The sequence below is a fragment of the Urocitellus parryii genome, chromosome 6, assembly GCF_045843805.1.
Source record: "Urocitellus parryii isolate mUroPar1 chromosome 6, mUroPar1.hap1, whole genome shotgun sequence".
NCBI classification, from domain to species: Eukaryota; Metazoa; Chordata; class Mammalia; order Rodentia; family Sciuridae; genus Urocitellus; species Urocitellus parryii.
Window position 1 is genome coordinate 113,041,754 of NC_135536.1, and position 15,673 is coordinate 113,057,426.

Here is a 15,673-nt window from a genome sequence, read left to right on the forward strand (position 1 = left end):
AGATGAATGAAGGCTACAGGATAGGTATAATAATGAAGAGTCTAGACTTAAGTGTAAAGGGATTGGCTCTCATTGTAGAGGAAAGGTTAAAAAAAACCCAAGTTTCTGGGGCCGGTCCAAATTTCATATATTTATACAGTCTTCATTCATTCCTTTCATATGTATTCAGTGCTCTGCGTGTGCCAAACACTATTGGCTACTTGGGTCTACAAGTTACTTTTCATATAATTTGGGAATTTGTTATGTTGGTGACTCAAGTGAGATTTTTTTTACTCTATAGGAAGGCTTTAAGTAGAAACAAATGCATGAATCACAGGAGTCCTTTGTCAAACCAGATGTCCCGAGCAGGGGCTTGGAAAACATGGGCATCTTAACAATTGTCACCCTGTTTGTAGTAGAGAGGGAGAAGAGGCCGAAATGGGGGAAAGAGGGGAGTTTTAATCTGAATTAAATGGAAGTTACTAGGCGGGCAACCCAAGGCAGATACACATTCAACCTGGAAGACAAGAAATCCCCGCGCTACTTCAGGTCTCGCTGTTACCAAAGGTGAGCCTCGTTTATCCCAGTGTAGGACCGGCCGACTAGTTCCCCAAACCATGTGTATCTACGGCGGCCGAGCAGGACCAAACGCTAGCAAGGCCCGTCATCCATACCTCGCCCCCAAAGTCCATCTCCTCCGACTACTTCAGGTCTCTGCTACCTTTGCCCGTGGGTTATTGATGAAGGGTGGGGCGGATCACCTTTCCTCTCGTACAATAGGTCACAGTGAGTTTCGAGTCCCTCCTCCTGCGCTGCCGCCAACAGGCTGCCGGCGCTGTCACTCGAGGAGCGGCCGCGGCCGCCCCTCGCCGCGGCCCCGCCCCTCGCCGTGGCGGCGATCTCGCGGGAAGAGCGGCGGGCACGGCGGTGGCTTGGTCTCCCGGTTGCGCGCGGAGCTGGAGGTCTCTCTTCACACCAGCGCTTCCTCGCCGAGAGGCTGGAGCTGCGGCACCGCAGGCCTGGGCTACCGTTTACCTGCCGCCTCCTTTTCCTTCTCAGGGCTCCCAGTCTGCTTGCCACCCGACGCTGCTCAGGTGAGGAAGCCCAGCGCGCGTCTCCGCGGAGGAGCGGTCCGGGAGCAGCGACACGGAGCCGCCGGGGCAGGCGGGCTCCCGACGGGGGCGGCTCCTGGGGCTGCGCTGCGCTGCCTGGTGGGCGCGAGGCTTAGCGGGGCTCTGGAGTGCGGTGGGCGAGGAGGCGCTGCGGTGGGATCCGGGGGCGGGCGCCGAAGCGCGGTTTAGCGGGTGAGGGGACTCTGGAGGTGAGGGGGAGGTTTGTTGGGGGTCCTGGGGATCTTCTGGCTTTGAGTGGGGGTGAGTGGCGGCAAAGAGGGTCCCTGGTGTTCGGGGTCGGGGGAGATTTGTCCGGTCTTAAGATTCCTTGAGGTGGTGTAGCGGGGTTCCGGGTCAAGGGGACTGTTGATTGGGGTCTTGGGCTGTTTGGGGGCAGTGGAAGCAGTTTAGGAAGGTTCCAGGTGTCCGGGGGCAGATCACTGGGGGGATGTCCTTTGAGCGGTGGGGGGCGTCTTCGCATTCCTGAGATAAAGAAGCAGAGTGTCAGGGTTCCGGGGAGAGGGGTGTGTTTATCGCTGTCTCGGGACCCAGAGGGCGGTGTATCTATCTGTTCCGCAAGGGCGGCCGCCTCCGTCTGTGGCTGGGGCCGAAGGGTGTCCCGCCGGTACCAGAGAATATACTGGGGTTTCTACTTTGCCCAGAGGGTGGCGGTAACTGGGCTTGGTCCCCAGCCTTTTCTTTTTTAGCGGGGGTGGGGGGTGGGGGGGGGAGATGGGGGGGCGACCGGGCTAGATAGTGGGTCCCCGGGCGATCTAGCAGCGTGGGCGCGGTTCAGCAGGCGCTGAGTCTCCTGGGGACCCAAGGGAGCTTTCCTGGCTTCCTTCTTGAGCTGGCCCAATTGACTGTCAGTGGCTGTTCAGCATCCTGAAACGGTTTCAATCTGGTCACTCTAGATGAGATTTACTCAATGTTTAGTTGGAGGATTGACCCGTATTGTTGCCTAGTTGTTGAATTAGTGGGTTTGTTCTGCAGTTCTCTTTCCTCTGCTCTGGGATCCCTGTGGGGGCGCGCTGGACTCTCTGGAGCTGTGGGAGCTGGAGAGTGGCAGTACCTTTAACTGGGCATGTGGTCTGTAGGTTCTGTAGGAGGCACGTGTCCGCGGGTTCAGCGAAGATACAGCTCCCAAGCAACTGGAAATTGCTAAGGGCGAGGAAGGCTATGTGATCTTGGCTTTCCTTCCTAGGTGGTCTGCTTTGATGATCCTACATTTTTAGATCTGTCCTGAAGTCTTGCCTGAGTGTAGGCAGAATTAAGTAGTGCTGGAAACGTGTGTTCTGACTTCTGTGTTCTTTGAAAAACATTTGTGGAGAGAGACAAGTTTAGCTTCAAAAAAAAAAAAAAAGTATTGGAATTTGAAGCCCTAAAACTAGATCTTTGCAAAAGCATCTTTTGCAACCTGTTAAGGATGGCTAACAGAGCTCTTTTACAGAATCTTGCTTATCAGTTTTGTTGTGAAGGTGTACTTAGTTTTAGATCTTAAGGAGTTCTTGGTGACTAGCCCAATTTAGGTGAGATTTAAATAAACTGACCTGTATGTATGTGTATGTGGTTTAAAAACAAAAGTATAAATCAAAAGTCTGGCATTTACCTGGCATTTCTTCTCCTTAGGGAGTCTATTGTGACAGACAGTGGGGCCTCTACCTATAATAGTTTTGTAAATTTGTAATCTGGGATAAAGGACAAATTTGACTATGCAAAAGCAAAGTCTGCCTCAGACTTTTTCTTATTGACAGCTTTTTTAAAAGGACATTTTATTTCATCTTAGAATCAGAGAGTAGGGATAACATACTGAATTTTTGAATTTTGCAAACATTTTTTAAAAAACAAGGGAATGATGTGCAGGAATATTTAACTCTTTGAGGGGCTTAAAGTAGGTTTTTGTTCAAACTAAAATATCTGCTTGGCTTTTCAGCCATCAAGACCCATCAGTTGAGCAGGTATTTAACACTGTGGCCCCCAGAACTCTTAAGTATATCCTCCTGCCCCCCCCCCCCCGATTTTTGAGAGAAAGACAAATGATAAATTAAGCAGATTTTAGAAACATGGCTTTCATGACTGCTAAGTAAGGATAGAATTATCAATCAAATATTTGATTATATGCTTTGTGTCACAACATTGAAGGTACGGTGATTTTAGCAGTTACCTAACCAACATCAAAAGGGAGACAAATAAAATAAACAACTTGTAATGATGCTAAGAAAGAAGTATACAGACAACTTGGGATTCAGCTATTTTTTAAAGTATGAGTGGTAATATAATTGATGTCTGTCACAATCACCAAAACCCAACAAGGTAGTGCTCTACTTTCTGAATTATTAATGAGAGAGTAAATTATTATAAGAGTTTGGGTGTTATATATTAATTCCTTAAAGATACTTCTGTATGTAAGTATAAGAAAGTCTGTAAGGATGCACATCAAACTTACATTTAAAGATTCTCTAGAAGGGATTTGCAGAGGCATGGTAGAGCTATTTAATTTTATACTTTTATCTTGAATTTATTTAAATGAGCACACATTAAGTGCAAATTAGAGAGTTCAAAATTTAAACATTTTGAACACTATGCAAATTTGTGAAATACGCAGTATTTATGAGGCTTGTGTTAACATTGCCACTTCCATCTGTTTGTACAGATGAAGAAAAAAGATATTTCAAGTGTCTAAAAATTATAGGGACAGGGTGAGGTGGTGAGCACAACAAAAATAAGATGTAGACCTAAGTAAAATGTTAAAAGATGTTGGATATTTAATTATATAAAGATGAATTAATCTTAGCTCTTTTTAAAATTGTTTCCTGAGTTTGAGAAAGGAGGTTTGTAGGCTCCCTAGAGAAGAAGAGGGAGTTTTTTTGGGTGGAGGGAGGTGTTCTTAGTGTGGGGCAAGTGTCAGGAAAGTTTTCTTTCTTTCTTTATTTTTTTGGTCAGTCAAACATATACATATCTAATAGATGTTTTTATTGTGAGACATATGAACTCTGAAAAGCTTTATAATATCATTATTACACTGCTGAAAGTGATAGTACCAAAGTGTCTTGAGTTATTCAAAACTCTAAAATCATAAATGTGATATATTAAAGCAATTTCTAGAAAAGAAATCATCAGACGTGAATGCCAGTCTTCATTGTACTACTAACAGCATGACCTTAGATAATTCCTTAGTCTTTTAGGGCCTTGGTTTCCATATTTACACGCACACATACACACACTCACACACACACACACACACACACACACACACACACACACACACAAAGTAAGAGAAGTCTCTGTCAGTAGTCAATATAAGCTCCGTTCTAAGAATTAAACTACATTGGTTTTTATGTTGCAGATTTGCAATATTATATATACAAGAAGGGACAGATACTGTAGAGTGGCTATGTAGAAGGCTAGTTCTCAGGATACAGTTAGTTCTGTATAGTTTTTATATATTAGACTTAATTTTAGAAGCCTCTTCTTTTTAAAGATATATGCGAATTGTTTAACCCCATAGTATACATTCATGAAGGTGAATGATTTCCTTTGGGTCATTTAGTTTTGTCTGTTAAAGGATGGTTGTTTTTAAATTTTTGATCCTTGTTTCTATCATTATTTATCATCCTTATTTAACTCTGTATGGAGAATGACATCTTTAGTGGTTGCTTCCAGACTTGACTCCCTTTAATCCATTCATATACTACTGCCAAGGTAATTTTTCTAAAATGCAAATCTGTTCATCACTTGTTTATTAAAACCCATACTTCCTTTGTACCTACAGTATTTAGTCTTAACTCTTATCATTACAAGGCCTTTCATCATCTGGCTCATTTGTCTTTCTCCTACCGTAATCTCAAGTTCCAGTTTTAGAAATAAGAGCAGTTTACTAAATGAACATTATTGCTTCCTGACTCACTTTTATTCTCCCCACTGCTTAGTGTGCATTTCGTTCTCTTGTCTTGTAGTGAATTATACTGTTTTTTCAAGATAAAACTTAATGCTGTGCTTTTTAGGACTCCTATACCCTCTGATTCGCCATCTTCCCATCTCACTGAGTTATTCACCCAATGTATTTTGTTTATTCATTCTGTTAAGTTCATTAGTGTGCTGTAATTATGTCTCTCTCTCTTCCTGGATTCAAAGGCAAGTTTATATTTCTTACTAGTTTTTGAATTTCCATTGCTTGTTGACACATAATTGGCTCTCATTACATGTTACATTCTCAAAACCAAGATTAATGTCTTTTTTTATGTCCCAGGTGAATTAAACTCAAATCTCAATGTTGTCCTATTTTCCTAGAACTTTGGGGTTTCTAAATTATCTTATTTTCTTGATTTATATTTAAGAACTGAGACTCCTGACATAATAGGAGTTAAGCTTGCAGTAAAATCTTATAGAATTTTGAGACAACCATTAATTCCTCTCTCTAAATTGCTAAGTAAGAAATTAACTAATTTAGGAATTTCAAATTTTGGACATCAGTGATTTTACCTTGGCTACTTTTTATATGAGTTTTTATATTGGCTCAATAATTGCTTTACATATATTCATAGCCTTTAATTTTCAAAACCAAATCCTGACTTAATAACTTGCCAATGATCATTATCTACTAAGAATCAGACAATGACTACATCTAAGTCTGAATAATTCCACATTCTATGCTTTTTCATAAATGCTACCCTGCTTTCTGAATAAGGCTACTTATTCATCGTTAAATTAACTGATATTTTGCATATTTTATAATTTGAAGAAGTAAATTGTAAGATTTATCCATTTACTTCTTCCAAAAAAAAAAACAAAAAAACGCTTAAATGGAGAATTTGAGATTGGTTGGACTTTAGACACTATTTAATCCAACTCTTTCTTTTAGCAAGCATATAAGGATACTGACATGTAAGAATTGTCGAATGTCTTGCTCAAGATCACACAGCTAGTTGGTCTGTAAGATTTTCTTTGTTAAGCTGATTGTGAACACTGACATTGTTAAACTATTGTTTGAAAGGAGCACTAGATGGCTGATTTCCCCCCTTGGGGAGGGGAAGCTTAGAGTTGCTTTTTAGAAAAGTGACATCAAGAATCTTAGAGTCTTAAGGACATGGCTCAGAGAAAATCCTGACTTTGGATCATGACACACAGAGATACCTCATTGCCTTTACTCATGTGGGTTTCTAATCTTATTTTCTTTTCTTCCTTTTTTTTTGTTTTTGTTTTTTGTTATAGGCCTATTCACAGCTTACTGATCTTATGCCTGCTCAGTTATTAGCATCAACCTTACTGTTAATTATTTTAGTGCCAACCATGGGCCAACTAATAAGAATATAAAACTGCATAAAATCTTGTCCCTTCCTTGAAGAGGCTTGGGGTGTGTGTGTTTAAATGAAGTTAACTTCAATAAAGTTATTAGCCATGAAATTAATTCTTAGGACCAACTTTGGTGGGGGGAGGTAATGGGGATGGAACTCAGGAGCACTTGACCACTGAGTCACATCTCCAGCCTTTTTTTTTTTTTTTTTTTTTAATTTAGAGACAGGGTCTCACTGAGTTGCTTAACGCCTTGCTTTTGCTGAGGCTGGCTTTGAACTCTCGATCCTCCTGCCTCAGCCTCCCAAGCCACCGGGATTACAAGTGTGTGCTACTGTGCCAGGCTTCTTATGGCTAACAATAAATTTTTTTTTTTTTATTGTTGGTCGTTCAAAACATTACATAGTTCTTAATACATCATATTTCACAATTTGATTCAAGTGGGTTATGAACTCCCAATTTTACCCCGTATACAGATTGCTGTATCACATCAGTTACCCTTCCATTGATTGACAAATTGCCTTTCTAGTGTCTGATGTATTCTGCTGTCTGTCCTATTCTCTACTATCCCCCCTCCCCTCCCCTCCCCTCCCCTCCCCTCCCCTTTTCTCTCTCTACCCCTTCTACTGTAAATCATTTCTTCGATTTGTATTATCTTGTCTTACCCCTCCTTTCCTCTTATATGTCCTTATGTATAACCCTGAGGATCGCCTTACATTTCCATGCGATTTCCCTTCTCACTCCCTTACCCTCCCACCTCTCATCCCTGTTTAATGTAAATCTTCTTCTCAAGCTCTTCGTCCCTACCCTGTCCTTGTTTACTCCCCTTATATCAAAGGGGTCATTTGGTATTTGTTTTTTAAAGATTGACTAGCTTCACTTAGCATAATCTGCTCTAATGCCATCCATTTCCCTCCAAATTCTATGATTTTGTCATTTTTAAATGCAGAGTAATACTCCATTGTGTATAAATGCCACATTTTTTTTATCCATTCATCTATTGAAGGGCATCTAGGCTGATTCCACAATCTTGCTATCGTGAATTGTGCTGCTATGAACATCGATGTAGCAGTGTCCCTGTAGCATGCTCTTATTAGGTCTTTGGGGAATAGACCGAGAAGGGGAATAGCTGGGTCAAATGGTGGTTCCATTCCCAGCTTTCCAAGAAATCTCCATACTGCTTTCCAAATTGGGTGCACCAATTTGCAGTCCCACCAGCAATGAACAAGAGTGCCCTTTTCCCCGCATCCTCTCCAGCACTTATTGTTGTTTGACTTCCTGATGGCTGCCAATCTTACTGGAGTGAGATGGTATCTTAGGGTAGTTTTGATTTGCATTTCTCTGACTGCTAGAGATGGTGAGCATTTTTTCATGTACTTATTGATTGATTGCATGTCCTCCTCTGAGAAGTGTCTGTTCAGGTCCTTGGCCCATTTATTGATTGGGTTATTTGTAATCTTATTGTCTAATTTTTTGAGTTCTTTGTATATTCTGGTTATTAGGGCTCTATCTGAAGTGTGTGGAGTAAAGATTTGTTCCCAGGATGTAGGCTCCCTGTTTATCTCTCTTATTGTTTCTTTTGCTGAGAAAAAACTTTTTAGTTTGAGTAAGTCCCATTTGTTGATTCTAGTTGTTAACTCTTGCGCTATGGGTGTCCTATTGAGGAATTTGGGGCCCGATCCCACAGTATGTAGATCATAACCAACTTTTTTTTCTATCAGATGCCGTGTCTCTGATTTAATATCAAGCTCCTTGATCCATTTTGAGTTACTTTTGTGCATGGCGAGAGATAGGGATTCAGCTTCATTTTGATGCAAATGGATTTCCAGTTTTCCCAGCACCGTTTGTTGAAGATGCTATCCTTCCTCCATTGCATGCTTTTAGCTCCTTTATCAAATATAAGATAGTTGTAGTTTTGTGGATTGGTTACTGTGTCCTCTATTCTGTACCATTGGTCCACCCGCCTGTTTTGGTACCAGTACCATGCTGTTTTCGTTACTATTGCTCTGTAGTATAGTTTGAAGTCTGGTATCGCTATACCGCCTGATTCACACTTCCTGCTTAGCATTGTTTTTGCTATTCTGGGTCTTTTATTATTCCATATGAATTTCATGATTCTTTTATCTATTTCTACAAGAAATGCTGTTGGGATTTTGATTGGCATTGCATTGAACTTATAGAGAACTTTTGGTAATATCGCCATTTTGATGATGTTGGTTCTGCCTATCCATGAGCAGGGTATATTTTTCCATCTTCTAAGGTCTTCTTCTGTATCTTTCTTTAGTGTTCTGTAATTTTCATTGTATAAATCTTTCACCTCTTTTGTTAGGTTGATTCCCAAGTACTTTATTTTTTGGGGGGATATTGTGAATGGAGTAGTTTTCCTCATTTCAGTTTCAGAGGATTTGTCGCTGATATACAGGAATGCCTTTGATTTATGCGTGTTGATCTTATATCCGGCAACTTTGCTGAATTCATTTATTAGCTCTAATAGCTTCTTTGTAGACCCTTTTGGGTCTGCTAGGTATAGAATCATATCATCTGCAAATAGTGATAATTTAAGTTCTTCTTTTCCTATTTTTATGCCTTTAATTTCTTTTGTCTAATTGCTCTGGCCAGTGTTTCGAGGACTATGTTGAACAGAAGTGGTGAGAGAGGGCATCCCTGTCTTGTACCAGATCTTAGAGGGAATGCCTTCAATTTTTCTCCATTCAGAATGATGCTGGCCTGTGGCTTATCATAGATTGCTTTTACAATGTTGAGGTATGATCCTGTTATCCCTACTTTTTCTAGCGTTTTGAACATAAAGGGATGCTGTACTTTGTCGAATGCTTTCTCTGCATCTATCGAGATGATCATATGGTTTTTATTTTTATGTCTATTGATGTGGTGAATAACATTTATTGATTTCCGTATATTGAACCAGCCTTGCATCCCATGGATGAATCCTACTTGATCATGGTGTATAATTTTTTTGATATGTATTTGAATCCGGTTCGCCAGAATTTTATTGAGGATTTTTGCGTCAAGGTTCATTAGAGATATTGGTCTGTAGTTTTCTTTCTTTGAAGTGTCTTTGTCTGGTTTCGGAATCAGGGTGATGTTGGCCTCGTAGAATGAATTTGGAAGTTCTCCCTCTTTTTCTATTTCCTGAAATAGCTTGAAAAGTATTGGTGTTAGTTCCTCTTTAAAGGTTTTGTAAAACTCTGCTGTATACCCATCCGGTCCTGGGCTTTTCTTAGTTGGTAGTCTTTTGATGGTTTCTTCTATTTCCTCTATTGTTATTGGTCTGTTTAGGTTGTCAATATCCTCCTGACTCAATCTGGGCAGATCATAAGACTTAAGGAATTTATCTATGCCTTCACTATCTTCTATTTTATTGGAGTATAAGGATTCAAAATAATTTCTGATTATCTTCTGTATTTCTGAAGTGTCTGTTGTGATATTGCCTTTTTCATCCCGTATGCTAGTAATTTGGGTTCTCTCTCTTCTTCTCTTCGTTAGCATGGCTAAGGGTCTGTCAATTTTATTTATTTTTTCAAAGAACCAGCTTTTAGTTTTGTCAATTTTTTCAATTGTTTCTTTTGTTTCAATTTCATTAATTTCAGCTCTGATTTTAATTATTTCTTGCCTTCTACTTCTTTTGCTGTTGTTTTGCTCTTCTTTTTCTAGGATTTTGAGATGAAGTATGAGATCATTTATTTGTTGGTTTTTTCTTTTTTTGAGGAATGAACTCCAAGCAATGAATTTTCCTCTTAGAACTGCTTTCAATGTGTCCCATAGATTCCGATATGTTGTGTCTGTGTTTTCATTTAACTCTAGGAAGTTTTTAATTTCCTCCTTGATGTCTTCTAAAACCCATTGATCACTCAGCAACCTATTGTTCATTCTCCAAGTGATGCTTGATTTTTCCTTCCTTCTTTTATCATTGACTTTCAGTTTCATTCCATTATGATCAGATAAGATGCATGGTATTATCTCTACCCCTTTATATTGTCTAAGAGTTGCCCTGTGACATAATATATGGTCTATTTTTGAGAAAGTTCCATGTGCTGCTGAGAAAAAATTGTAACTACTTGATGTTGGGTGGTATAGTCTATATATGTCAATTAAGTCTAGGTTGTTAATTGTGTTATTGAGTTCTATAGTTTCCTTATTTAACTTTTGTTTGGAAGATCTGTCCAGTGGTGAGAGAGGTGTGTTGAAGTCTCCCATGATTATTGTATGGTGGTCAATTAGACTTTTGAACTTGAGAAGAGTTTGCTTGATGAACACAGCTGCACCATTATTTGGGGCATATATATTTATGATTGTTATGTCTTGTTGGTGTATGGTTCCCTTGAGCAGTATGAAGTGTCCTTCTTTGTCCCTTTTGATTAACTTTGGCTTGAAATCTATTTTATTAGATATGAGTATGGACACTCCTGCTTGTTTCCGCAGTCCATATGAGTGGTATGATTTTTCCCAGCCTTTCACCTTCAGTCTATGAATATCTTTTCCTATCAGATGCGTCTCCTGTAGACAGCATATTGTTGGGTCTTGTTTTGTGATCCATTCTACTAGCCTGTGTCTCTTAATTGGTGAGTTTAAGCCATTAACATTTAGGGTTATTATTGAGATATGGTTTGTTCTTCTATCCATATTTGTTTATTGATGTTACTAACCCTGATTTGTTATCCTCTTTGACTACTTTCCCCCCTTTACTGTCCTATCTCCCATTGTTGGTTTTCAATGTTATTTTCCATTTCCTCTTCCTGTAATGTTTTGCCAAGGATTTTTTGAAGAGATGGTTTTCTAGCTGCGAATTCTTTTAACTTTTGTTTATCGTGGAAGGTTTTAATTTCATCTTCTAACCTGAAGCTTAATTTTGCCGGATACACGATTCTTGGTTGGAACCCATTTTCTTTCAGTGTTTGAAATATGTTATTCCAGGATCTTCTAGCTTTCAGAGTCTGTGTTGAGAGATCAGCTGTTATCCTGATTGGTTTACCCCTAAATGTAATCTGCTTTCTTTCTCTTGCAGCTTTTAAAATTCTCTCCTTATTCTGTATGTTGGACATTTTCATTATAATGTGTCTAGGTGTGGATCTCTTATGATTTTGCACATTCGGCGTCCTGTAGGCTTCTAGGATTTGGGAATCTGTCTCATTCTTCAATTCTGGGAAGTTTTCTCGTATTATTTCACTGAATAGACTTTTTATTCCTTTGGTTTGGAGCTCTGTGCCTTCCTGTATCCCAATGACTCTTAAATTTGGTCTTTTGATATTGTCCCATAATTCTTGGATGTTCTGCTCATGGTTTCTTAGCAGACTTGCTGAGCTGTCTATGTTCTTTTCCAGTTGAAATACTTTGTCTTCATTGTCTGATGTTCTCTCTTCTAAGTGATCTACTCTGCTGGTAGTATTCTCAATTGAGTTTTTAAGTTGGTTTATTGTTTCTTGCATTTCTAGAATTTCTATTTGTTTGTTTTTTATTTCCTCTATCTCCCTGTGAAATTGATCTTTTACTTCCTGGATTTGTTTGTCAATGTGATCTTTCATTGTCTGATTTTGCTGTCTCATGTCTTCCTTGAGTCTCCAGATCATCTGAAGCATATTAATCCTGAACTCTTTATCTGACATTCCATCTGTTGCAGCTATTACCTCTTCTAAAGTTGAGTTGACCTGCATTGCTTGTGGTCCTTTCTTTCCTTGTCTTTTCATACTGCTCGCGTTTCTTTCTGCTTGGTGCAACTGTTGTGTTTTTGAAATTTACCCCCTATTTATTTATGTTGCTCTTGTATAGTTGGGAAGTCTCCCTTGCAGGACGGGTATTGGCTGTGCTCCTCCTCTAATTATGGTGGTCTGTCTACCCCGCTGATCGGTCGCAGGTCTGCCCCCGCTGCGGGCCCGGGTGGCGGCTTTGCTTTGCCCCCACTCCAGTTGTGGTAACGTAACTACCACGCCCTGGGGTCGTTGGTCCTGATCTGGATGTGGGTGGCGGCTCTGCTGGGCCCCCACTTCAATTGGTGTGACGAGTCTACCGCGCTGGCAGACCTCTAGGTCGGTGGGTCGCAGTTCTGCACAGCCCCCACTCCCAATGGGGGTACCTGACTACCTCTCCAACGGGTCGCTGAGCCCCCTCCGGACCTGGGCGGCGACCCTGCTCCACCCCCACTCCAACCAGTGTGACGCGACTGCCTCGGTGTTACGTGTCCACCACGCTGGCAAGCTACCTGGCCTGTCTTGCCAGTTGGCGGCAGGTCTGCCTGCCCTACTTGCTCAGATGGCAGTTCTGCACAGCCCCTACTCCAAATGAGGTTACTTGGCTACCGCGCCGCAGAATCGCTGGTCCTATTCTAGGCGTGGGCCGCTACTCTCTTCAGCCCCAGCTGCATTTGGGGTGTCATGGTACCACGCTGGCGGTTCACTTGGCCTGCTCTGGGCGCAGGTGAAAGCTCCACTTTGCCCCTACAGCACCCCACCGGACCCTGATTGAGAAGCAGTCACCACCGGTTCCCTAGCCTTGGGCCAAAGCAGCTTAGGTAGCCGGAACCCCCCCTCTCCGATCCCGATACACTCTCCGCTGGGAGCTGGCTCCAGCGAGCGACCCCCACGGGTTCCCCAGCCCCAGGCCAAAACTGTTCCGGGAGTCAGAACCCAGTCGCCCCAAGCTCAGCGCACTCTCCACTTGGAGCTGGCCTCCACCGGCAGTCTCCGCAGTTTCCTCAGACCTGGGCCAGGTTAGCCCCGGGAACCAGAATCCAGCTGCTCAGTGCCCGGCGCACGCCTTGTCCGGCACGTGCCTCTAGGAGTATTCTCCACAAGAACCCCAGTCCCGAGCCTGAGCAAGAAATCTGTCTGCTAGATGCAGGCAAATATCAGCCTGAAATCACCTGTTCCGTAGTTGAATGGGCTGAGATCAGTAGAACACGGGGATGATTATATCATCTCTCCGAAATGGCGGCTGCTGTCCTCCACTGTGGTCCGACCGGTGTCTGGAACCAAACTGGGCCGCTTCTCTCCTCTGTTTCAAAGCCGGAACTCAGCACTATGGGCTCCGATGTACCACTGGTGGGAACCCCCCCGGATCCGTATCGCTGTTCCCCCGCTCCGGCACCCTGCCGCTCCCCGGCGCGCACCACAGACTCCAGCCGCTGGGCGATCGCCTGTCAGGCTATGCGACCCTCCGTGCGGAGAAATGGAGCTCTCAGAGCCGAACTTCGCACGATGGAAATCTGTCCACTAGATTCTGGAGCACCTCAATTTCACTGGAACTTCCCAAAGATAGCCTTCAGCCGTTTTGCATCGTCTTTCTCCCACTTAGTGACGCGGTGCCCTGGGGTGATGCACTCCCTTCGCCGCCATCTTAGAATCCGGAACAACAATAAATTTTTATACATGCAAACATATACCACCAGCCAGATCAAGATGTAGATCATTTCTAGGACCCTAGAAAACTCCCTTATGTTCTCTTCTAGTCAGTACTTTCCAAAGGTGACCACTTTTCTGATCTCCATCACTCTAGAGTAGTTGTGCTTATTCTTGAGCTTCATATAAATGGGATCTAGCCGTTCTTTTATGTCTGGTTTCCCTTGTTAATATGATGTCTGTGAGATTCATCCCTGTTTTTTGAGTTAACAGTAGCTTATTCTTTTTCATTGCTAAATGTTATTCCATTATGTGGGCATATATTCATCTATTCTACTATTGACAGACATATAGACACTTAGGCTGTTTCCAGTTTGTAGTTTTTAGAAATAAAGCTGCTATGAACAATTTTATACATGTGTTTGATGGGCATAAGATTTCATTTCTTGGGTTGGGGGTGTAGCTTACTGGGTTCAATTCCCAACAGAACAGAAAAGGAGAAGGAGAAGGAATTCATTTCCATTCTTATAAAGCTAGGAGTTAACTTCATTATTTTATTTATGTGTGTGTGTGTGTGTGTGTGTGTGTATGTGTGTATACATATATGAATATGTATATAAAGTATTTGGAGCAGGTCTACCCTAAGTGCCATCAGTAGGGTTTTCCTTTCTATGTAGAAGGAGGCACCTCCTTTAGGCCTTTCCTGCTTCCATCTTAGTTCCTTGTTGGTGATATACAGGTTAGGAACGAGGCCAGCTCCTCACTGGTATAAAATGTTATTTAGTATACATTAAATCATCACTAGATTACTTATAATCCCTAATACATTGTAAAAGCTATATAAATAGTTTTTATATTCTATTGTTTAGGGAATAATGATTAGAAAAAAAAATGTTCAGTGAAGACTCAATTTTCTCTCCAAATATTTTCAACCCTCTGTTGGTTGAATCCACAGATGTAGAACTAGTAGATACAGAGGGCAAACTATATACATGTATATGTATAAATGTGTGTGTGTGTGTGTATATATATATATATATATATATATATATATATGTGTGTGTGTGTGTGTGTGTACATATGTATATGTAGAGAGAGTATATGTGTGTGTATATGTGTGTTTGTGTGTGTGTGTGTGTGTGTATATATATATATACATACATACATACAAACATACCAAAACAGATGGATTATGTAAAACATTCATTAAAATACTGATTTAGATGGGTATCAAGTATTCTATTCATATACTAAAAATAAGAAAGGGTCTGAATGTCATTAGAGTCTGGCTACTAGTCCAGAAGGAAGAAAAGAAAGGTCTGGTGGTATTTCACAGTAATTTTCTATAAGACAGGTGGCCTTAGTTCTTTTTATTATTGGATCAATTATTTGACATAGCACTACTGTTTATAGTACTTATTCTGTGGTACTTTTCAAAAAAGGAAACCAAATTTCTGAAAATTAGACAGTTGATAACTTAAAAGAAATTCAAACACAAAGCTATTTGAAGGTATTTAAGGAGAACATTTTGGAGAATGATATTATATTCTTAGGCATTTTAGTATTTCAGTGTGTCAGATAACAGTTTTAGCAGAATTCTCATGATTTTTTTTGCTTAACATTGAAAATTAAGTTATTGCAAATAAAACTCATCATTTTACTAAACTCTTATTTGCCTACATTAAAAACTAATCAGTCTTGATATAAACATTTTAGAGTATATATTTTAAAGATTTTTATGCTAATGGCATAGTAGTAATTTGTATCATACATCAAAGATCTTGTAGAACTTGACTTGAATATGATTGCTAAATAAGTGGTTTGAGCAATACAAGCAGAAATTTTAATTGGTTTCTATGGAGTTTTTATGGTTTGTGGAAAATATATTTGCTTATGGGATCAACTTCTTAAGGTTCCTATTTCCAAAAATAAAATTTGGAG

At 40.8% G+C, this 15,673-nt stretch overlaps 1 protein-coding gene across 1 annotated transcript in view; it reads left to right on the forward strand.

Annotated features, from left to right (window-relative positions):
- Window positions 1–924: 924 nt before the first annotated feature.
- The window catches only part of Glce (glucuronic acid epimerase), a 119,984-nt gene continuing 105,235 nt past the window's right edge, over window positions 925–15,673 (forward strand). Inside the window, exon 1 of the mRNA XM_026387832.2 lies at window positions 925–1,073. The gene's annotated coding sequence lies outside the window, so the exon portion shown is untranslated. The remainder of the gene's footprint in view (window positions 1,074–15,673) is intronic.